This window comes from Drosophila mojavensis, unplaced genomic scaffold (genome assembly GCF_018153725.1).
Source record: "Drosophila mojavensis isolate 15081-1352.22 unplaced genomic scaffold, ASM1815372v1 contig_36, whole genome shotgun sequence".
Classification (NCBI taxonomy): domain Eukaryota; kingdom Metazoa; phylum Arthropoda; class Insecta; order Diptera; family Drosophilidae; genus Drosophila; species Drosophila mojavensis.
In genome coordinates, this window is record NW_025318858.1 from 8577301 (window position 1) to 8601229 (window position 23929).

The 23929-nt window shown below is 36.4% G+C and overlaps 1 protein-coding gene across 1 annotated transcript in view; it reads left to right on the plus strand.

The window, feature by feature from the left end:
* The window catches only part of LOC6576358 (nephrin), an 88040-nt gene that overhangs the window by 15004 nt on the left and 49107 nt on the right, over window positions 1–23929 (plus strand). The gene's annotated exons all lie outside the window — the stretch shown is intronic.

Below are 23929 nucleotides of genomic sequence, written 5' to 3' on the forward strand. Positions count from 1 at the left end.
TAAAAATGGAAAACAAGTTGCTACGCTGCAATCGGGTATGCACAGCTCGGCCATGCGCTGTTAAAATGGAAATCAAGTTCTTATTCAAAGACGACTTGCTTACGATATGCATAGCTGTGCCTCTTGAACTGCAAGACCGAGAAATTTAGCTGAGGTCGAGCTTAATACATAGACTGCATTGTAGGTAGACTGACGATGCTTGAATCATAATTGCTGAACTGTAGTTAAATGAAAATCGAACTTGCAATGAGAGCAATTACAGCTTCAGTGACTCTAAGACTGTTAGCCACAGAGCTTTTGAAATGTCATTTCGTGTTATGTACATTTCTCAATCACATGAACTTGATACGAGTATTATTAAACCTGAATAATAATATACAAACACAGTAGAATCCGGTAATAACGACGCTGAATGGTCGGTATATCCGGAAGACACTTTAACCATATAAGTTTGCTCATATAACTTTTAAGCTATACAGCAGATTCTGCATATATGTAATAACATATCATTATTGGGTTTCACCAGCTTCTCTAACTTAAACTAATATGTATCCATCAAATTCGTAATAATTTCTAATTAACATTTGGAATTGGAATGAATATAAAATTAGAAATTACAATTCACAATTTAATCTAAATTTTGCAGTTTTTCTACATATCTATATAAAAAAACCAACAGATTCTATCCCTAGCAAACGGAAACTAGTTTGACTTCGAATTTATTTTAGTATTGTATTAAGCAGGCTAGCTTTCACTAGCTGAGAATTCTATAGCCTTTGCGAGGAGAGTAAAATCGAATGCTGCCAGCATCTCTATAGAGTGCCATGCAGCTTGCTCTAGAAAATATCCCCAGATCAATTAAAAAAAAATACATATTTATCGATAAGCAATTTGTGTCAGCCACGAATATGCCCCACCATATATAGAGAGCGAGAGTGAGAGGAAGAGAGCGAGAGCTTCCACAATGTAGGGAGAAAAACTTTCATTCAGTATGAACATTTTTGGGCAACAAGCGCTGCGCTTTTCTAAGCGTCTGCAGCGATGCGTCGTCCTTTTGTAATGCGAACTGTGCTGCGCCTTCGCCATCCTTGTCGCCTTGGCTTCAAGGCGTTTTCGCATTTTTGGCTCTTTTGTTTTAAGATGGGAAGGGGCGGACGGGGCGGCGTCGGGCTTTTGCGCTATGAATCCCTTTGAATTCGAGAGGCACGCGCTGCATTTGATGTTGGCGAAATTTGCCGCTCGACGTGAAATTCACAAATTCTGTGCGCACAAAGACGCGCAAAATGCAGCAGACAAAAAGACGAAGGACCTAACCAGGCAGCCAGTGTCCTTTGTGCCCGAGCACGTAAATTGTGCAGATAAGCGACGTAATTTGCTTTTTGTCCCGTCTCGCCAACTATAACTAAAAGTGAATCACCGACAACTGGGTATGCCCATTGCCCAGGATACTTCGCTTGGCCAAATACTGTTGGCCAACTTTGAGGACTAATTGGCAGTTGGTAAAGGGTATTTGCAGTCGTTAATTGAGCCGAGGCATTAAAGTCACAGCAAGCCGCAAATTTATAGCGCTATCAAATTACAGAAACACCTTAACCGAAGGACTCTTTTAAATGTCCTGCAGATGTTTTCCGCTTCAGCTTGTTTTAAAATTTCCCAAGACGGACCAAAAGCGAAAACTTTTAACCTGCCGCACAGGCTGTCCCTGTGCCATCTCTCTGGGTGTGTCTGTGTGTGTAGCTTCAATCTGTAGCTTCACTCTTAATTAATTAAAGCCGCAGGTGGGCAACATGAAACACCTGTCAACCGCTTGTCAATTCATCTCAGCGGTAATTAACAATTCAATGAAAATTCGTCACCAGCCTCCAACTGACGTCAACTTATTTTATTAGCTATTCCGACAGGCTTTTGTGAGGGCCAGAGATTTTCCCAAAGATTTATAGTTTCAACCCGTCAGCTGTCAAGGGAGCCAAAGAACAGGCGAAGGCAAAGAACTTTACGTATTTCGATAGAAATTCTTAAACTCTCGTAATACTTTGTGATTTTAGCTTAAATAATTTATTCCACTTACTGAAGTTATATAATCAGCAGCAGGGGCTATAGATAAAGATAGATATATATCTGTATCTTAGTTGGAAAAGTAACTTTATTATATACTATATAAATCTTGATATCATATCAGGTTTCATTACCAGCTATTGTAAGTATTTCAGCTTTATTAACTGACTCTACGTTTATTTAGTTACTCTCTCTCTGTCCCTCTCTATGTCTCACTCTCTGCCTCTCTCTCTGTCCCTCTCTCTCTCTCTCTCACTCTATTGTTTGCTTGTTAATCTCAAATGCAATTAGCTAGTGCCCAAATAAGTTGTTGATGTAGCTCTTGTTTGTTTTATGTGCCAAAAGAATACACCCAAAATCCACTCACGATGCGGGCAAGCAAAATGGCTACGCTTGCTCCCGCAGGAATGCAACTGTGCAAATGGTTGAAAAAAAAAAAAATGAAGGTAAACCTGAGCGCAAATAACAAACACGTGCTCATTTTTGATGACAGCTCTTTTTTTAGTTTCTTGCTTGTTTATGGTTGAGGTTTCTTTTTAGTTAGCTCGGTGCTTCAGATACCCTGTAAAGATGCTAAATGGTGGACATTTGAATTATATACAAATGAAATGCCCTTTGTTATGCATATTACGAATAAATTTGCTTAATTGGGGCGAATTAATGAATGCTTTATTTTTATTGCTTTAATATTACTAGGAAATATATAAATTATTCTCAGCTTATGAATTATACAAATATACATTTTTTATTATTTGTTTTATTATTTATTTATTTTAATACTTAAAATCTATTTTTTCTTTGATTGTTAATAAATAAAATATTATACAGTTAAAAGTCGTATATATATATATATAAAAAAAAAAAAAATAATAATAATAACAAAATATATATAATAAATAAGTAAATTAAACTTTAAATAAATAGTTAAAAATAAAAAAAATAATAAAATTAAATAAATAATTAGATGAATTGAAGCAATTAGAGTTTGTTTTTTTCTGGACTTAAATCATGTTCATAATTTCTAAAGTTATTTTAAAAATTATTTTTCTTGCGCACAAACATGGTTAGCAGCTTGCAGAGCATCAGCCATTCAAGCATGCACTATTCACCTATTTTTAACACATTTTTTACCGCTTGTTTTACATTTTGTGCTTGCCACAAAGTTTGTGCGGGCAACTGCGACGACTTGGCCCCGAGGCGGCTGCACTCAACATGTTGACAAGTTTTTCGGTTTGTGCGGACAAACTTAGCAAATGGCCAACTGTCAGTTGGTCACTCACTCACACAGCTAGTCAGTGAGTCAGTTCGTCACTCCGCCAGTCCGTTAGTCAGCCAGACAGTCACTTGACTTAGTCGCTGTTTACTGTTGCACGTTGCATAGTTTTAGGCGCATGCTTAGCTGCAATGCCTTACGTTTCTTGTTCGCTTGCTGCAGATTTATTATGGCCTGACTGTTTCTACACTCTCCCTCTCTCCCTCTCTCTCTCTGTTGCTCTCCTGCTGTTGCTGTTATTGTGGACTTTCGCCTGGTGTGATAAAATGCTTGACACTTTTCTAAACGGCCAAAGTTTTTGGCTGGCTAGAGATTGTCGTTTGCTGGCAGCAGCAGAGCTCTGCCGGGCTGTAACCCTCTTCGCACTCGTTCGTAACTCTGCAGCTACTTTTTAATGCGTTATAATGCTTGTCTCCCACTGCCAGCGCATCTGGGCACACCCCCGCCCCCGCCCAAGTCGTTGAGCGTTCAGCGTCTTCTGTCTTTGCTGTTTGTTGACATTGTCTGGCTTACAGAGCGCATAAAGTGGAAATGATTTACGCAGTTGCCCACTTGCATGCATGTGTGTGTGTGTGTGTTTGGTCCAAAGTGCCAGGCATAATAAATAGCCCAGCTTTTGGCCTGGCACTTTTGTCAAATAGCTCGCAACGTTCCAAAAAAACATGTGCAAAGTGTTTTGCTAAAAGTTGCCTCTGTGTGTGTGCTTGTATGTGTGTATGTGTGTGCATGTGTGTGTGTGTGTGTGCTGCTGTTGATGCTGCTGCAGAGCTTAGAGCCAACAGGGAGTCGAGCACAATTTCCAGCTAAACAATGTTAGCCAGGTAACTACCTTAACCAGTTGGCCAACAACTTTTCAATCAACTTGCCTTTTGCAGCTGTTTAGCGCCTTTGCCAGCTCAAGACTTTGTCAGCCAAACAATTTATTGCGCCACTTCATCCAGTGGTCAGGCATTGACAAGTGGATTTTGGCCAGTCAAGCGGCTGAAAATGTAAAATTTATATAAATTTTGTTGACATCTTTTAATATCAACAGAATTAGTGTTAAATGTTTTATGATTGATATTTCGGATAACTTTTGTAGTTAGGGAAACTTGCATTAAGCTGAAATAGAAAGGCGGTTAAGGAAAGGAAGGAAAGGAAATAAGATGACATAATTACCTTATAAGGAGTATCCGACTGGAAGATTTCTTTAACTCTACTCATATACATATCGATAGTGTTTTCTAACGGATTATAATGAGATTTCGTGCATGAATCGTTCATTATTAAGCTTCGTTCTATCGTATCCTATCACCCAGGCTAATGAGTTTGTTCTAGATTTTAGGCGCTGTCTAATGATAATTTGAGTGTTTACTTTGAATAGATAAAGATATCGAGTGTGGGGATTTCTTCAAGATTTTCAGATTACTGACTAATTATAGATTAAAGGTCGGACAAATTGAAATACGGACAAGCACTTTGGCAGATTGATTGTCAACCCTGATCTAGAGTAAATATATAATTTATAGGGCTCCCGCACGTGCGTCTTTTTCTGCCCTCAACATATAGTTTAATAAGAGATTAACTATAAGGTAATTCCTATGGTAGGACGAATGGAAATGCGAACAAACACTTACGCAGATTGGGTTAAATAATGCTGTCTGTCGACCCTGATCAAGAGTAAATATATAATTTATAGGCTTACCCCACGTGCCACTTTTGCTTCTATAACAAACTCATTAAGTCACCTATTCAATGGGAAAGAAGTAAAGTAATTACCGTAACTTCTTAGCCAACGGGTTTCACTCTAATTGATGGTTAAGCCTTCGAATGAAATTACTTCCTTGTGCACATATGTATATATTTATAGATATTTTGAAATTAAAATGAATTAATTGGGAATAGATTGCCTTCTACTCAATTAAGTGTGTTTCCACGTGGTTTTTGTATGTTTAAATATACAAATTAATGAAGATATTGAGCTGGATACCCTAACCGATTATTATATATTACTTTTTACGTTTGTATTCGACCTAGAATGGGTTATTAGGATTGCTCTTTGCATGGAGACTGAACCACATATTATTTACTTATGTATAGGCAGCAATTTAAAAATAGACCACGCCCCACAATTTCATTGTAATTGGCACTGGCCAGCAGCGTCTTAGCCCGAATGAAAGCATAATAGCAATTGAAGTAACAGGAAATGTTGCGGGTCAAATGGTCAACCCTTTTGTTGATTATTCGTGCCTGTGCTCTATTTTTTTCTTATTCTTTTTTTATTTTAATTAATATTTATGGCTGACAGCACGAGCAAATGTCAGCCGGAATGAGCACTATATACATATATATTTTATATATACAAATACACACATATAATAGCACATATAATAGCAGCGAGTCAATGGACTTGGCAGCCAGTTCGAGGAACGTGTATGCCCGTTGGCCGTGTCGTGCGGCCGAGTGATTATGTAATAATTAACTGTACATTAACTATTTGTAACCATGAAATTCCACAAGCACACACAAAGCCAGCTAACGTGGCCAAAACAGAAAAAAAGAAAAATAAATAACATAACATAACAAAACAGAGAGTAAAATATTTGTGTTCTGCTGGCTGACACGAAAGCAGAAAAGTAAACAAAAGTTTTGTTAGATTTTAATGCAAAAAAAGGCAAGTAGAGTAGAGAGCACAAAATACACTAACACGTTATTAAACATGAAAAATCATCAGAATTTAAATAACAAAAAATTTAATATATATTTCATTTAATTTGTATATAATTTCTATATATGTATTTTCGATTTTATTTCATTTTTTTTTTAATTTATAATATTTATTCTACTTTAGATTTCTGCAATATGCAATTTGCATATAATTTATATATATATTCAATTTTTATATAAATTTATTATATTTAATCTTTTACAACAGATTTCTGCCATATATATATTTAAATTAATTTTTTAAATAATTTATAAATAATTGATTTCATTGATTTCATATATATTTAATTAATTATATTTAATCAGCATTAGATTTTTGCCACTGTCCATATGCTCTATGGAGAGTGTATTTTAATGCTTCTAATTAAATATTAATGCCCAATTTTGAGCGTAATTTTTACGTTAAAGTTAACACTCAGCGCTAAAGAACAGCCAACATTGCGTATACGTAATGAGCATGGAAATTTGCGAGTGTGTGTGAGAGTGTTTGTATGCGTGGCAACTATAATAATAAATCTTATTTATGTATTTTTGTGCGATTTTTACGAGTTGATACTTGATACAGAAATATTTTCGAGCCCGCTGTTTTTTTTTTTTTCTTTTCGCCAAATAGTTTAAATAAATGGCCATCCGCAAAAATGAAAATAATGCTATAAAATTCAAATTCGAGCGGAAGCGGAAATGGCAAATGCGCTGGTCACGCTTCACACTCACAGTGCGTGGGGTGGGGGAGGGGCAGGGCAAGAGTAGAGGCGAGTAGGAAAACAGCTCTCTAATCTAATTTAAGCTGCCATTAGTGTTTAACACTCAGCCAGGCCCTCAATTTCGGGGCACTCGTGCTTCTGCTTCTCCTGCTCAAAAACTTCATCAATCAAAGGCTACGCAACGCGCAGTTTGCATGCTTTCGAGCAGCTGGCCAAATATACATATATACCTATATATATATATAAATTGGGCGGGAGCTGTTGGGGGCGGTTGGCTCTATGTGCGTGCCATCAAAACGCGTTCGCTGCGCAATTTAAGTTGAGAACTTGTACAAAACACGCGCCACGCCACGCCCCGCTGCCCCTGGCTCTATGCATAGATTCTAAGCGAAGCAAGTGCCCCGAAAGTAGGCTATGAATTGCCTAAGGCATCAGCATTTGCGGCATATGTTGAACGTGTCCCTGGCACAAGCTCATTGCGCTTTCCAGCTTTGATGAGTTGCACTAAGAGATCCATCATGAATATCAACATTGAATCTTGTTTGATTTTATTTTGTCTACTCGATTGTGAAGTGGAAACAATATATTCATGCCTATTCCAATGACTAAGTGATTGCAATGGAGTAAAATCCGGCTATAACGACTGCTTATAGAGTTCGTATGGTTATTGCGACGAAAATTCCGGATAAACTTAAATGAGTTTCAAATGGTTATAGAGTTTTCCGGGTATAACGACGCTCCACTGAGCATAGTTATAGCCGGCTTTTACTGCATAAGATTCAATTATGAGACTGCCACCATTTGTGGGAGTGGCAGATCGCTAAAACCAGAAACTAAAAACTAGAGGAAATGAGTTGCTGCGCCGAGCTCTACAGAATCGCTATGAAATTAATATAATATATGATTAATGAAAGCATTAAGTATTTAGAGTTATTCTATAGGGCTTCTTAGTATTATATATCGGAACTGTAGTATTAATAATATAGAATCTATATGTCTCTTGACATTTAGAGTCTTCCTGTTTCAACTGATATTAAAATATTCATTTAAGTCCTAATACTCCCATTATTTAATCAACCTGAACGAGAATGGGGCATTCGACCTCGCCCATTTTGAACATTTTGGCTTGTTTTATCAATCAATTTGCGACAATTGCATGCAATTTGATAAGCGGCTTAATGGAATTACGCACATAAAGAACAAATTTTCCTTTGTTCAGTGCAGTTGAGCGTAATTGCAACACTATGAGAATCGCCGAGAAGTGCTCGGTAAGTGTCTAGCAACCAGTATGTGTGTGTGTATGTGTGGAGACACTGGGGGATTAAGTTGAAGGATTTCGTTTTTATCTACTGCAGCACTTTCTTATCGATTGCCTGCGAATCGCATTTCATGTTTACAACAAACATCTTGCAGCCTTTTGTCGTGAGACGCGCCCAAGTTGCTGCTGTTCGTTTGGGCGGCTCGATTTCTTATTGTAATACTTTGAAGTAATTGATTTTTAAACTTGACACCTGGCGCTAAGCGGCTTAGTGATGGAAAATGCGCGACCCTCGAGACCTGGAAGGTGCCAATGCCTTGCCACCCAAAGTTCTCGTTCTTCATTGTTCGAATTGAGGCCTTTGTTAAGGCTGGCGCACGCCACGCCCCAATGCCTTTTGGCCGAGCTCTTTGTGTATGTGTGTGTGTGTGCCACGTGTTTTATGTTGCTGTTGTTGATTTTGTTGTTGTTGTTTCTTTTATTAGACAAACAATAGCAAGGATCTGCTTTTGGAATTTGTAGTTGGACGTAATGTGATATGGCTCATTAGGGGATTCACTGGAGTGGGGTGTCAGGTGATTTGTATATGTATTATTACATTAGAGCCCTGTACGTATTTGATTACGCAAACTAAAGTCGGGGGCCATTTAAATGGCCATTTTACAGGCTGAGCCGCAATTAGATTTAAGTGCGTTTCGCAGCACTGGCTGCTGAGTGCTGCCAGCGAGCTGCAGACTCTGGACTGCTGGCAAATATGAACAGCAAAATGCTTTTAATTTATTGCGACACTAATATACATTAATGTCTTTGGCCAACTTCAAAGGCGTTGCTGCTGCTGCTGCTGCTGCTGTTGCTGTTGCTGTTGCTGTGGCCAGGTCAAATCGGCAGAGACCCCGAGACAGACTCAGCCAGACAATTAAAAGTCCATGGCCCAGAGAAATGTTAATGACATTTCACACCATGACCGACCCACTCGACACTCGACACTGGCGGTGAACAACTCCAAAATGGAGCTGCCACTAAAAACCAGCGAAAGGCAAGGCGGTGTCGGCCTTGTTGGGTGGGAGTGTCTTTGGCCCGTGCCGCAAGCCGCGGCAGTCTGCACAAATTTGAAACTAGCGTAATTTGCATATTTTAAGTTGACTTTTATTGCATTAAAAATGGCAGTGGCTTTGCCGTTTTGGCCGCAGCTGTAAAACTGCCATTGCCAGCCACAACCCTAGCCCCTAACTCGGCGGCCAAAAAAAGGAAAGAAATGAAGGCTAAGGCGTTGCCAAATGCCGCACGAACTGTGGTTGACAGCTACCAAAACAAGTTGACAAAGATTTGAGCGAAAATGCTGTGAGAGAGTGAGGAAAAACTCTGATTAAGCAAGAGGAAGAATTGAATTTTATATGATGAATGATTTATGTAGAATTATTTTTTATTTATTTATTTTTTTTAAATATAAATACATACATATATTTTAATATAATGTCTATCAGAGCTGAAGAGGAATATTTGAATTTCATATGAGGAATATATATATATATATATATATATATATATATATATGGATATATATATTTCTATTTTTTTATTATTATTATTTTTTTTTTTTATATATCTCAATATAATTTCTGAATGTATTCTGATGAATTATATTTTATTGATTTTTTTTTTTTTTTTAAATATATGAAGCAACTATATAAAGCAATTTATAATAGTCATATTCTGTTTTTTTTTCCACATATCAATATCTGTCAAAAGAGTTTAGAAATAATGATATTGTAATATGTGTAGCTTATGTGTTATTAGATATAAGGGGAGATGTATTCTTTATAATATACATATATTTATATATTTTCTGTCTGATATATCTCAATTAAGTTTCTAAAAAAACTGTTAAGATATGAAAATATGCTATAAGGGCATTAATTGTTTATGATTTATACAAATGTATAATTTTTTTTCTGTTTTATATAGAGACTATATTGTTATCAAAGGAGTTTACAGTCATAGCTGAATGATAAAAGAAATTCTCATCAGATATTGAAAAAGTAATATAATTTCTATTAGATGAGTTTAGTTATGAAGATATAATAATGTATCAAAATCTCACATATAAAGATATAAATACAAATATACCTACAATTACATGTAAAATATATATATATATATATATATATATATGTATGTATTGCATTTTCTTATCTCTCAAAATATGTTAGTCAAGCATATCAAGTTTGCATGCTTCATTTGGTTTCTTCAATTTATACAGCTCTTTTATTAATCCGAAGCTCCGTTTCATATTATGAATTCCTCGCTTAATTGCCAAAATATCTCGTAAATAATTCACAAATTGGCGCAAATTAAAACGTAATTTATTTGGTTTGATTTGATTTTCGTACCACTGTGCATTGCTTAGGCGACGGCTGTCTGGTGGCTCGGATGGCTGTTTGCTTTGGCCGCATGTAAAACTAGTGGAAGACAGATTACAAAAATACAATTAAAATGTTTTAGTGAAAATTAACTGCAGTTTAAATAAAATGCTACGTTTGGCATCGTGGAACCCTCTAAAGTGAGCTGGCGACGATGATGACGACGACGACGACGACGACGTTGCTTGTTTTCTTTTTAGTTGGTTTTAGTGGTTTAGGGTTTAGCGTTAAGTATACGCACTGTGTGCGCTTGCCAGTCTGAGGTGGGGCTAACTGCAGTCGAAGCTGTTTGCTTAAGGTGTGGCTTGATGTGGATTTTGCAATTTGTTAGACTTCTTCTGCTTCTTCCTCTGCGTCTGCTTGGACGCTGTCGCCAACATCATCATCATCACCATCATCATTATCATTATAAATAGCAGCTGCTTGTCGACTTTGTGGCTGTTGTAGTTGCTCTTGTTGATTGTTGGCTGTGGCTGGCCTAGAAACTTAATTGAAAAAGATACGCACACACACACACACACACATAGACACTCTCACACACACTCACGCGTTTGGTTTTGAAAAAGGTTTAATTTAAATAAACTACGAGCGCATCGTCTGACTATATTACCCAGCTAAATGGTTTCGCTTCGAGCAGTTTGGCCCCGGCTCAGGTGCTGCCAGTTGCTGCTTCGGCTTAGACTCTTAGATCTTTTACCTTGGTCATTTACCGTTGTCGCTGCTGCTGCTGCTGCTGATGCCTCTTTGCCTCGAACTGTTGTGTTGTCTTTGTCTCTGTCATGAGTCGACTCATGTCGCCTTAAGGCTCTTCTGCTCAACTAAACCGAACGGCTCAGAGCGTGTACATGCCATTGAGCTGAAAAAAAATAGTTTAGTTATGTAGGCGTCTATTATATAATTAAAGCAAATGTAAGCAAAACAACAAATTGGGCATATACATACATAAATATATGTATATACATGAATGCATGTCAATATATATATTTGAACATGTTTTTAATATTTTTATGTTTAATTTAAAGATTGATTTAAAATTTGAGCTATTTATTTATATTTATATTTAGTGGTTTAGATTAACAAAATCTTAGTCAAGTAGAGTCATTGGCGAAGAATTTTTAAATTTCAGAATTGTGTTTAAATTTTAGAAGAAAAAAAGACATTAGTTTAAAATAGACAAATATGATTTAGAAAGAGCTCTAGAGCTAATAAACCTTTTTCTAAATTTACCTCATTTGACTATATGCTTTCTTTTACCTTTCACAATTACACTTACAATCTCATATACTACTACTTAATTTACAGGCTATATATCTATTAACAGTTACTGAAACAATCTCTCTACACATTGAAAATAAAGAGGGAAGATATGATGATGTATATAAAAGCAGGAAGAGCTGTGTTCTTCACAAATACACCCCTTTTATTTTCAGCACATACAGGGTATATTAATTATAACATATATAGAGTCTCTTTCATTGACCTCTGAGCTATGAAAGTATTTAGCTTATACTCATAAGTCTTCAAGGCCATTTGGAAAAATGACTGGAGAGTGTTATCATATACAGAGTGTAATAGAACAGTATATATTCATATGTTTTTTTTCTCTCTCTCTCTTTTCTTTTACCTAAATTTTTTTTTTTTTTTCTTTTTAAGTTGACTTTGTCTATGTATACTGCTTGCCTTATACAAGGACTCTCGCTATTTTCAGCTGCGTATATTAATTTGCTTTGCTTAATCATGACTTCTCTAGTTTGTGCTCTATTTTTTTTTTTTTTTTTTTTTGCCTTCAGCTGAAATTAAATTTACAATTTCAGACGTGGTCCTTTTCGGCAGTTAATGAAGGGCAGATCGTTAGACATGCAGCCCTAGTAAATTGGGTGAAAAAGGAAAACTTGTTGCCCAGCTTCTGGAATGATACAAAAATAATGTGAAAGCTCGCCCAATTACGTTGGGGTCACTGGGTGAAAGTGAACTCTTTGATCTATTGTGGCTGTTGCCCACGCACACAGACACGCACACACTCCTACACCCACACAGCCAGGCACATATATAGGCCACATCCACACACACACTAAATTATAGAAATGCCACTGCCCTCGGCTGCCCAATTGGGCAAACTACTAAAAATAGTCCATGAGCATGGCCCGAATGCGCTGTCTACTTAGCCGGGCAGCCATAAAAACAAATGCGACTGATGAAACTTTAAAGCTGCAAGGCAAAAGCCAGCATTAAGTTTATATAAATTTTTAATAAAGTTTTGCAGCTAGAATACTGTTATATTTCGGACAGACTGCGGGCAGGAGATGGCGTCAATGATGACGCCTCAGCAGCAGCATCAGCATCAGATAAAATATGACATTTATAGCGCCCGAATACGTAAAAGTTGAACGCACCCGTTGAGCAACAGCCAAAGGAGCAAAGCAGCCACAGGAGCAGCCACAGGAGCAGCCACAGGAGCAATAGCAGCACTTTGAATTTTATGTAGCTTATATAAGGGACTGGGTAAGGATAACTTGGCTCAGCGGGTGCGAACACAACTGACGGCGATTTTCATTGCGGTTTCTATTGAGTGAAGAGGCGCGACGGAAGGGCGAAGGGGCGAGTATTTGGTGTACATTAAATTGGCAGCTGGTGCCTGCTGCTGATTTTAGAGTCTGCACTTTATGCAAGTCTCTTGCACTCAGTCAGCGAGAAAGTACGTGTAATAATATTAGAAATGATCTAGTGTATGGGAGTTGCTCTGCAATTTATATATTGAACATGTATAAGGAAATGAAGCAGAGCTGAGCTTTGCTATATCTAAATGAAGTCTTCCTCTCGCTCCACTCTATACAAGAATCATCTTTATATTCATATACAATATTTTATTAAAATAACACAAAAACTTGCCGAAAACTGTTGTCAAAGCTCATGTTCATAGTTTAGGTGAAGTTCACATTTCTATGTATAAGTTTGCAGCATGAATATCATGAATATCAAGGACAACTCGATTCTATCCCAACACAAAGCAAAGTTTTATTAAATTTTTGCCGCCTTGTCGCTTTAAAGCAGTTGGCAAATGTAAATTACACATGAGCAAACAGCACAAAAGCTGGAATAATATTTGAAGCAAACACACACACGCACATAGGTATGCGCACACATATACATATAGATGTACATACATGCAAAGGACATTTATGGCAACACCTTCTAATCAAGCAAAGAGCTTAAAATAAAGTAAAGTAAAGCAAAGAATGAAATAAAAGATATTATGAAATTTCAAACACACCCTACGCTGAGAGATGGCGCACAAGGGATGAGTGTGAGCGTGTGTGTGTGTGTGTGTGTGTGTGTATAAGTGTGCACATATACATACATGTTCGCTAGACAAGGAAGACAGTCGGTCGGCCTTTTGGGGTAGAGAAGCTCTGAGAGGAAAAAGAAAAATATTACACACATAACTGTCAACCGGGCGAGTAGGGGGTCGTGCTGTCTAACAGCCCCCAAGCACAGCCCCGCCCACTTTTGTGCGTGTTTGTTAATGAAATGTTTGCCTTTCGCATTTAGTTACGCTACGTTAGACACTTTTGCTTATTAGTATAAAGCGCAACTTAAACGTTGAAAGCAAAGCGAAAGACAAAGAAAGGAACAGACAGTGGGAGAGAGAGAGAGATAGAGAGAGAGAGAGAGTGAGACAGGCAGCGCCTAGACCTGCCAAGATAAGGCCAACAACAACAACAAAAGTGTCCTTGTCTTATTATTAGAAGACAAGTCAAAGAATTGTCGCTGTGCAGTCGTTGTCGCATTTACCTCATCTACAATTTCAGCCACTGTCAGGGTTCAAGGTTACAAATCTCGTGTGCATGTGTGTGTGTGTGTGTGTGTGTGTTTGTGTGACATAGACGACTACCTACGACTGCGCTGGCAAGTTTGTTGGGCAATTAAAAAATTAAATTGTGCATATGTCACGTAGGAATTGGGCATCCTTTCAGACGGGCTAAATTGCGATGGCAATGGCAACGGGCAACGGGCAACGGCAACGGCAATGCCGTCGACTTCTTGCCATTTTAGGTTTAATTGGATTTTGAGCGCTGCGCTCCGAGACGAGCTCTAACAACAATAATGCTTAATTAAGCGCACACACACATAGCTAAATAGTTGTAAAATGTTGTAAAAGTTTCATAGAGCATTTCATGTGCCCAATTTGAGCTTTGGGCTTATATAATTGAAATGCGTTTTAAAGGAATTTTAAGTTTTAAGTTTATATTTAAATTTATTATTTTTGTTTTATGAAATTGGCATTTTTCAATTAAAATAATTTTTTTAAACTTTTATAATATATACAAATCTATTAAAAATATAAAAATAAAATATAAGATAAAGTAAAATATAAAAAATATAAAAAATTATTAAAAGATTGCTTATACTATATATATATTTTATTTATTTCTTTTATTTGTATATATCTTTTTAAATTTATAAATTTTTTAATGCATATAATTTTTATTATTTTTTTATTATTATATATATATATATATATTTTTTTTTTTTTTTATTTATTGAAACAAATAATTATTTAAGCTCTAACAGGTTGTGTGAATTTTATATATATTTAGTCACAGTTAAAAAATGATTCATATTCTAAAGGCTTGTTTAGATTTATAACTATTTTTTATTTTTTTTTTATTTTGTTAAGATTTTAATATTTTATTAAATTTATAAAAAAAAACCTAAATTAGAAACCTGCATTATAAATAATGCTAAAGTTTGCTTTTCAAACTATTTTAGGTTTATACTATTGACTAAAATCTATTATTCATTTGATATATATCTTAAATGTTCAATAATCTCGCTATGTGATTCGGTGTGCCAAATGGCGAATTCCCAACATTTGTGGTCTTCAACCAACGCCCACGCCCACGCCCTCGCCCACGCCCACTTCTGCTTCTGCTTCCATAATAACATTTCAGTGTGGCAGGGAAATGCCACAGAAGTGTTTGCGTAGCGCCAAAGTAAAATATTTTATCGACACGCACATTCAAACGGAATATCCGCAAACCCTGCGCCGTCTGACTTTAGCCAAAGACTTGATTCGCATGTTTAACAACAACAGCAGTTGGGGCAAGAAAACACAATGTATATATATATACATATACAATATATTAATATGTATGTGTATGGCTGGCAGCATAGGTATATTGTGTTTTATCTTTAGATTTAACCTTTGTGCGACAAAAGCTTTTAATATGCAAATGACTAAATGAGCGGCGGCACAGTCGAGTTGTTTAAGGAGCTCCGACTGGTGTCTAGCTCCCACTTCTGCTACCCTGCTCCACATTCTCCCATTCCACCTCTGCGCTTTTTCTCCTGCTCTTTCGTTTGGTTTTTGGTATGCGAAATGTGCCTCGGTCAATTGGTACATTTGCACATTTCATTAACGCGGTCAGCTCAACATGACCTGCCCTTTGGCTGCCCCTCGCTCCGCACCCTTAAGGCACAACTACTACTATTACTCACTCCACTAAACCCTTAACTAGCTGACGCAGCGGGAAAAGTCCTTGCTTTGATGTTGTTGTTGCTGCTGCCTCAACTTCACCAATGGGCTATATGGCAGAGTCTGATGTGTGTGTGTGTGTGTGTGTATGTGGGTGTTGCATACTTCAACACACTTATTCATGCACATTTGCATATCATTATGTGTATTTGGGCCAAGCCAAAGGCAGCAGCAGCAGCAGCAGGAGCAGCTCCAGACTTATACGCCTTCACGTCCAGCTCTCTCTCTCTCTTTCTCTATCTGTCTCTTTTACTCTGCCTCTCTCCTTTACTCATAAAACGTAGATTTAAGATTATGAGCTGGCTGAGTTTTGTGGCTAGCCGCTAAAAACATGTTTGGTATGTCAGTTAGTAAATCTCTTTCTGTGTGTGTGTGTGTGTGTGTTTTGTTTCATTTCGTTTTGGCCAAGTTAGCTGGCAGTCGGGCAGGTGTCGGGCCATTAACTTGGCATTCCAGCTGCTTTGACCTTAGTTGACTTAAAGTCTTGACTGCCTGTGACGAATTGTTCATTAAATCTCAGCATAATAAACGAAGGACAAAAAAAGAAATATGAATAAAAAATACCTAAATTGTTCATTTCATTTTCTGTATGAAAAGAAATGAAAACGCAGTAATGCAAAGGAATGCCCACTGTAATTGCTTTTATTATTATTATTTTAATTAACTGGCATTTCTTTTGTTTATTTGATTATTAATAAAAACAAACTTTCATTACTCGTTGCCAAAGTTCTATATAAATTTGAGCAATATTAGTTATTTTTTGCCGCATTAAAGATTGCGGCTGGCATACTAATAACGAGGCTGTTGTCGTTTCCTAGCTGATGTGCCACATTTGCCACAATTGTTGTCAGCTGAAGCTATTTCAATGCCACACCACACACACACACACACATTCGCATACACACGCACAGAATTTATATGGCTGAGCCGACTTAAAAGGCCGCAACAATCGGTGGCAGCTGCTGCCAGTCGAGCGGATGCTTAGCTCAGCATAACATAGCGGATTGCTGTTGCCAACGTTTGTATATATCTATGTGTATGTATATACACACACATACATGTACATATATATTTTAACTACATACACGTATATATTGTGCATATAAAGTTCAATAGCGACCGCCTCTGCGCCTGATCTTTGCCTCTCTGGCCGCTTTTGCAGTTGGCAGCTGGCAGCTGGCAGCTGTGAGCGTTGATATGATGAGCGATTTTAACACTTGTGCGTTGGCATTTTTAAAGCAAAATATTGCAATATTCAACCTACATTTATATGGCCAACAACAATGACAGCATTGTTGCTGCCATAGAGCCAAGTTATGACATTTGCCCATTGCGGCTTATGGCAGCAGCTAAAACGAAATGACACATCGTGTGGGTTAAGGAAATCAACTGAGCTGGGTTAAAGCCTACTCAGTTCCTGATGACAGCTGTGGCATACACTTTGTTTCATGATTGAAAGAGAGATTAAAAAGAGTTTTGCCATAGAGTATGGATCATATATGATATGGTATGGTATATAAATAAAATAATACAAATTTAAAATATTTGATATGAATATATATAATATTTTTACGAATATATAAATAAATAAAAGAATATAAAATATTTTATATGATAACATATATACCTTATCATATTTTATATAAATGTATATAGATTATAATATTTTTATTGAATATTAAAAATAATTGCAAATTTAGAATTGGTTTCAGAAATTTATTATATGTGGTATATACCTATATACAACTGAATACTTAAGGAATAGAGTTTTTAGTAAAAAATTTAATGAATTTTACAGATGTTAAAATATTCTTTTGATTATACTAGGAAAATAAAATTCATACTACATTTATTTATTTATTTTTTTGTTTATTTGTATATTTTAATATTATTAAATTATTTCTTTAATGAGAAAATATTAGTTTGGTATATTTTAGTATTTAAATGACAAAAAGAGAAAATACTAGTTGAGTACATTTTAATGATAAACTATATTAACCTTTTTTTTTTTCTTCAAAATTGACTTTCTAATTAAAAATAATGAAATAAGTTAATTTTAGGATAAGTTCTTCTTCTTATGATATACAATAATATGGTATATTATAAAATAATAAATAAATAATATGGTATATTATATTACAGCTTAGCTAGAGGATTCACTATTTTGGACCATCTAAGGTTAACTTATTGTAGAAGAACGCTAATCTATAGATTAGATCTTTTCACCTATTTTTTAATGGGAGTTCTATATCATATTTGTATACATACATCCACACGTGCTGGTACATATGTTCTAGTTATAAAAAATATATTCATTAATAATATTGGAAATCTTAATAATTCTGATATATAGTATATATAAATACATATTCACAGTTATTTCATGTTGCCACACATTGTTAGAGTATTTCAAATAATAATCAAACATAAATGCTTATATTTTATTGTGATGTGTGGCAGTTGTTGTTGTGCCGCGCTTAGCCAAAAGCAACATAAGCAACTGGCAATGACATTTGACAGGCACACAAACAAACACGCACACCCACACACACACACAGAGGCACACTCCCTCACACTTTTACTTTGTGTACACTCACTCACATAAGTATACACATACATATATATATATATATTGATAAGAGCGTGTTTACATTTACACTGGGGAACCACCGAAAACGAAAACGAAAACGAGGCATATGAAATGTTATTTATACGAAACGAAAAAAAAAAGAAAAAAAAAACAACTGCAGAGATAACAAGTTATATTATTTTGTCGTTGTTGTTGTTGCATGTGTGAGTATAAGCGAGTGTTTAAGTTTTTTTCCCTCTCTTTTTTTTGTGGCTTTGTTGTCTGTCCTGGGGGAGCATTGCGTTTGGCTTGTTGAAATTTCATGTGCGCTGATTTGCAGCGCGCTGAAACGAATGGCAATGGAACATGCGGCGCATGCCGTGGCACAACGGGGCGTATGCTTCATATTTACATCGCCGCACAGACAATCATTTTTAATTTATTTGCAAGCCACACAACACTGGGCGTGGAATCCTTTTAAAATCTGCCACGCACAACAAACGAAATGTAATTTAAATTTAATTAGCTCAGCACGAGTCGAACTGTGCGCTTTGATGGCAATAATTCTTAAAAAAAAAAAAATCACTGCAGCAGCAGAAGAAGAAGAGAAAGAGAGTAAAAACTGCAGCGTCGACTTTTTCAAGAAATAATCACAATAATTTATATTTATCAGCGGGTCGCATGTAAACCTTCATTTATGCGCAGACAACAAGGCCATGTATATCAGATACACATGTATGCCATATATATACATACATATTCGTATATCCATCTCGCTCTTGTCAGTGATGCTGCGCTCTTTTTTTTCAGCGTAATTGGATCTGCATTAGCTGAGCTGGCGCAGGCAGCTTCCTTTTATGAAAAAAGCAGAAAATGATATAGTCAAGAGGTCACAGCACTAATACGACCAACTAGCCGGCTTATTGCACTACACAGAGAGAGAGAGAGAGGGAGAGAGAGTCAGTCAGACACACATTTTCACAGTGGGCAAGACAATGCGCGAGAAAGAAAGAGACGGATAGAGAGATAGAGTAAGAAGTGGTATAAGTAAGATGCATAGAGACAGAGTCCATAAAGCGGCATTCACATGAGACAGCGGCTAACGAGGTCAATTGTAAGTTATTTCCTCGACACAACAGCCAGCAGCTGAGCAGAGAAGCAGCCAAAGCAGCAGCACGAACAACAACAACAACAAAAGTCACAAAGAAACAAGAGTGAAAAAAAAAACAGTAAATGACGACATGTATATAGAAATTTGTGAAAGCAGACCAGGAAATAGCCCAGCATGAATATCATTATAGCTAAAGTGCGTTAAAGGTTTTTACGCCGGCCAAGTTAAACAAGAAAGAATATGCGTGTAGCAGAGTGTAGTTATGCAGTAGACCTAACAACTCATTGTTAAAGCAGAGAGTGCTGGAGTGGAAGAGGAGAAGAAGCAGAGCAGCAAAAGTTCTAAAAAGAATATATGCAGAGTTTATATCAATTATTGCTTAAATGGAAATATGGAAATATCAAAGAAGAATTTAATTAACTGCAATTTAGAGCAAAGATTTGTTGAATTTGTTTTTAGAATTATATTAAAATAAAAAAAAATAAAAAAAAAATTTCTTTCATATGTTAGCACAGTTTTCTATATATAATATTTTGTGTTTATTTAACGGGAGTTCAATTCAGGGCAATATAGCATTCACATATTATCCATAAATTATCTAGTTTTATCTGCCTCGAGAATCAACTTCTCTCTATCTATTAAAGGCATATTCTCCCCATTACTAAGTTATGCAATGAAATGCATGTGGCGTAAGGCTCTTATTGCATCTCATTAAGGATCTGCGGCTGCAGCTGGCTTCTATCGCATATCTGATATTCATGCAGAACTTTAATTTATGCACAATATTTTACACTTTTGCATGTGCAACGAGAAACGCATTTGAAATGCCATCAAAGAAAATGCATTTTAAATGTGGAAAACACACACACACACACTGAATAAAAAGAAAAGGCAACGGCGATGAGAGAAAAGTGAAATTGTGTCACCTAATTTTACAATAGCTCTCAGCTATGCATCATTGCACATCGAGAGAGTGTGACAGTGAGTGAGAGAGAGAGAGAAACAAACAATTACGCATACGCCAGGTATGCCGGTTAACTGTAAAAATGCGTGCTTAGCAATTTCTGTACATATATAAATATATATAAGTATATATATATATATATATATATATAGATACAGCTCTTTGTTTTGCTGTCATCTAAAGTGAATTTCAGTCTGTGCTCTCGCTCGCTCTCACCTTCTCCCCCGACCATTCATTCTCTCTCTCTGTCTATGCCTATCAGCTGCACTTCGCCCATTTTTGATGCGCGCAGACAGCGAGACAATTGTATGCATATTTCATAATTCATAAGTTTTTGGGATCAAAAAATATGAATATTCAGCAAATGACAGTGCACAAAAGAAATAAATGAATGAAAGCAGAGGGCGTACAAAAAATAAAAATACAAATAAATGAAATAAAATACAACAACAACAAACCCGGATGACTTGACGCTGCCTGCCTCAATGCCACGTTCCACGTTCACAGCTCGTTTGCAGACTGTCAGCTTTAATATCACCCAATTTTCATAGTTTGCGCTCTACTTCTCTCTCTCTCCCCCTCTCCCACTCTCTCGCTCTCATATGAGATGAAAAACTTGCCCCTTATGTCGTGTTATTTGATTTGATTCTTTAAAGTTTCGATTGCATAAATTTGGGTCAATGTATGTGCTGTTTTATTGTGTTCACTGTTGTTTTCCCTGCCCACTTTTGTTCAGTTATTGTTGCACAACAGTAGTTGTTGCTGTTGTTGTTGTTGTTGTTGCGGCGGGCTCTACTTATGCCTTGTTTTGTCTGACGACAACAAACAAACGACAGGCAACAATGCAGAGACAAAAGTACAACACACAGATCCGCATTGGGGACCTGAAGTACATACGTGCTTTGTATGACTCAATAGTGTGGCTTGAACATCACACACACACACACACACACACACACACACACACACACACACACACACACACACACACACAGAGCTATGCACACTCAACACACACGCACGGCAAATACCCAAAAAACTTTTATTTTATGCAAAATAGTTATGTGTTTTTCGATGCTCTATCTACAATTGTTTCGGCTGATGCACGTTTTACCTTTTCATTCCGTTTTCTCTGTTTGCTTTTCTTTTTTATTTTCGAGCGTATTTGCCTTGTATTGATTTTTTCATTTTTAGGTCGCACAAAGGGAGGCTGCACAGTAGCTAAGAACAGCTCCCACACACAGCACACACGCACACACATTTAATGTCCGTTTATGGACAAAGACTTAAAGTTGGCTTACGCACTCGCTGCATCAAACAAGTTTTTTTTTTTTTTTTTTTTTTTTTTTTTTGTTCTTGCCAAATAGAGCTCTGACATATCCAGTTGAGGTCCATGCAAATAGATTTACTGTTGCAAAATGTTTGATGATTATTTGCTGACTGATTTAGAATGAATCAAAAGTTATATGAAAGGATTTATTTAAAGAATTTAGATGAGGAAAACTAATAATAATAATTTAAGATCATCTAAGAGAGAAAGAAAGAAAATAGAGAGATATAATTATACCTAGTAGACAGGCTATAAGACTTAGCTTTTCTTCAGATTTAGTTTTTCTTCTACTGTAGCTATTATATTTATATTATTACTATATATTTTTATATTAATATATTATTATTATATTTTAAAATATCTTCTCTGTCAGGTAATTGTGTGGCTGGTCTGCTTTTTAAGCGCTGCCACTTAAAACAAATTCAATATGCGCAACACATTTAGCTGAAAACCTGGTCAACACCTCTGAACTTTCAGAGAATTTTGAATAAAAATGAAGCAGCAGCAACAGCAACAGCAGCAGCAGTAGCAGCATCAGCAGCTTCAACAGCAGTAGCAGCAGCAGCAGCAGAATAAAATCAACTTTTCTATAGTCCTGGCAGCAGAGTTCATTGGGTCAGTTCAGAGGTTGGGGCTCAGTATCTACCTCTCTCCCTCTCTCACTTTGGCTTTAGCTGCTACACAGATTTCGAATTTTTGTTACTTGATTATAAAAGTGGGCTTATTTGTCTGCTATGTTTGCTTGGTCTGGCTCGTTTGCTTGGCCCTAGCTGCTCCTTCGTCCTTCGTCCTTCGGCCTTTTATCCTTTCAGTTGCTGTTAACCTCATTGTATGTAAGCTAGACTCAAGTTTATTCCCATGCTTTGTCAGTTTCTTGTTTTCAGCTTATTGATTGTTATCTTATCTCGTTGCTGCTGCTGCAAATAAAAATCATGGTTGAGCTCTTTGACTTTTGGCTTCTGCTCTTTGTTGTCCTGCTCAATTTCTGTATATTCTAAATGTGCATGCAAATTGGGCTTTCGTAAGACAAACTAAATATAAATATATATATTTTATTGAATTTTCAGTAATTTGCTAAAAAACATTTACAACATATTGATTCTTTCTATGCATAGCCAGCCCATTCCATTTCATCATAATCTACTCTCATATGTTTAGCTGTCACATCAAAGAGCTAATCTCAACAACAGATGGCGCCACTTGCAGATATCATTTGATAGTCTTTCTGTTTTGTTTCTAGTCACTGCACTTAATACCCAACTGCACTTTGACGTTTTAATCGAATTTGATTATTCCTTTGGTTATTTCATAACTGCATTGCCTTTTCCATATTTATAGTATTGTTTTTGCTACTACTTCTCCATCTCCTTCTTCTTCTTCTTCTTCAGTCTCCTCTGTCTGTGATTGTTAAATTCGATTTTCATTCAGTTTTTGTGTTTTTCATATTGCAGACAAATTTCATTTCGGTGGCATTTGCAAAATATTCAATCCCAGCCAATTGCAGTTGTTATGGCTCTTGTTTTGCCAAATTGAAATTTGATCAAATTTAAAATGCAATACAACAAACATGCATTTGTTATGGGCGTGCAATGTTCGTTTTGTGGTTATTTTTTGGCCAGCAGCTCGGCTTTAATTCCATTGCAGCTTTAATTGCACATGAAAAGCATTTTCTATCTGGTTAGTAATTTTGTTATATTAAATATTTGTGAAGGTAAATTCCAGCTAGCTTGAAATGAAATTTTCTCTACTTTTAACAATTGTTGAGAGTTAGGTTGCATTGCAATGTGTCTTAAAGTGTCTTAAAGGCGCTTAAAAGCTTTAGCTATTGGAGCGGATTAACATGATTTCAATATTGTTTTATTTATTTGATTATTTTTAATATGCTCGTTTCTAAACTGAGAGAAGTGAGAGGCGAGAGAGTGAGCGAAATGTGAGTTGTCTTCAACTTCGAGCAGGTTGACTGAGAGAGTAGAGAGCATCGATCTTCGCATGGCATGGACTGC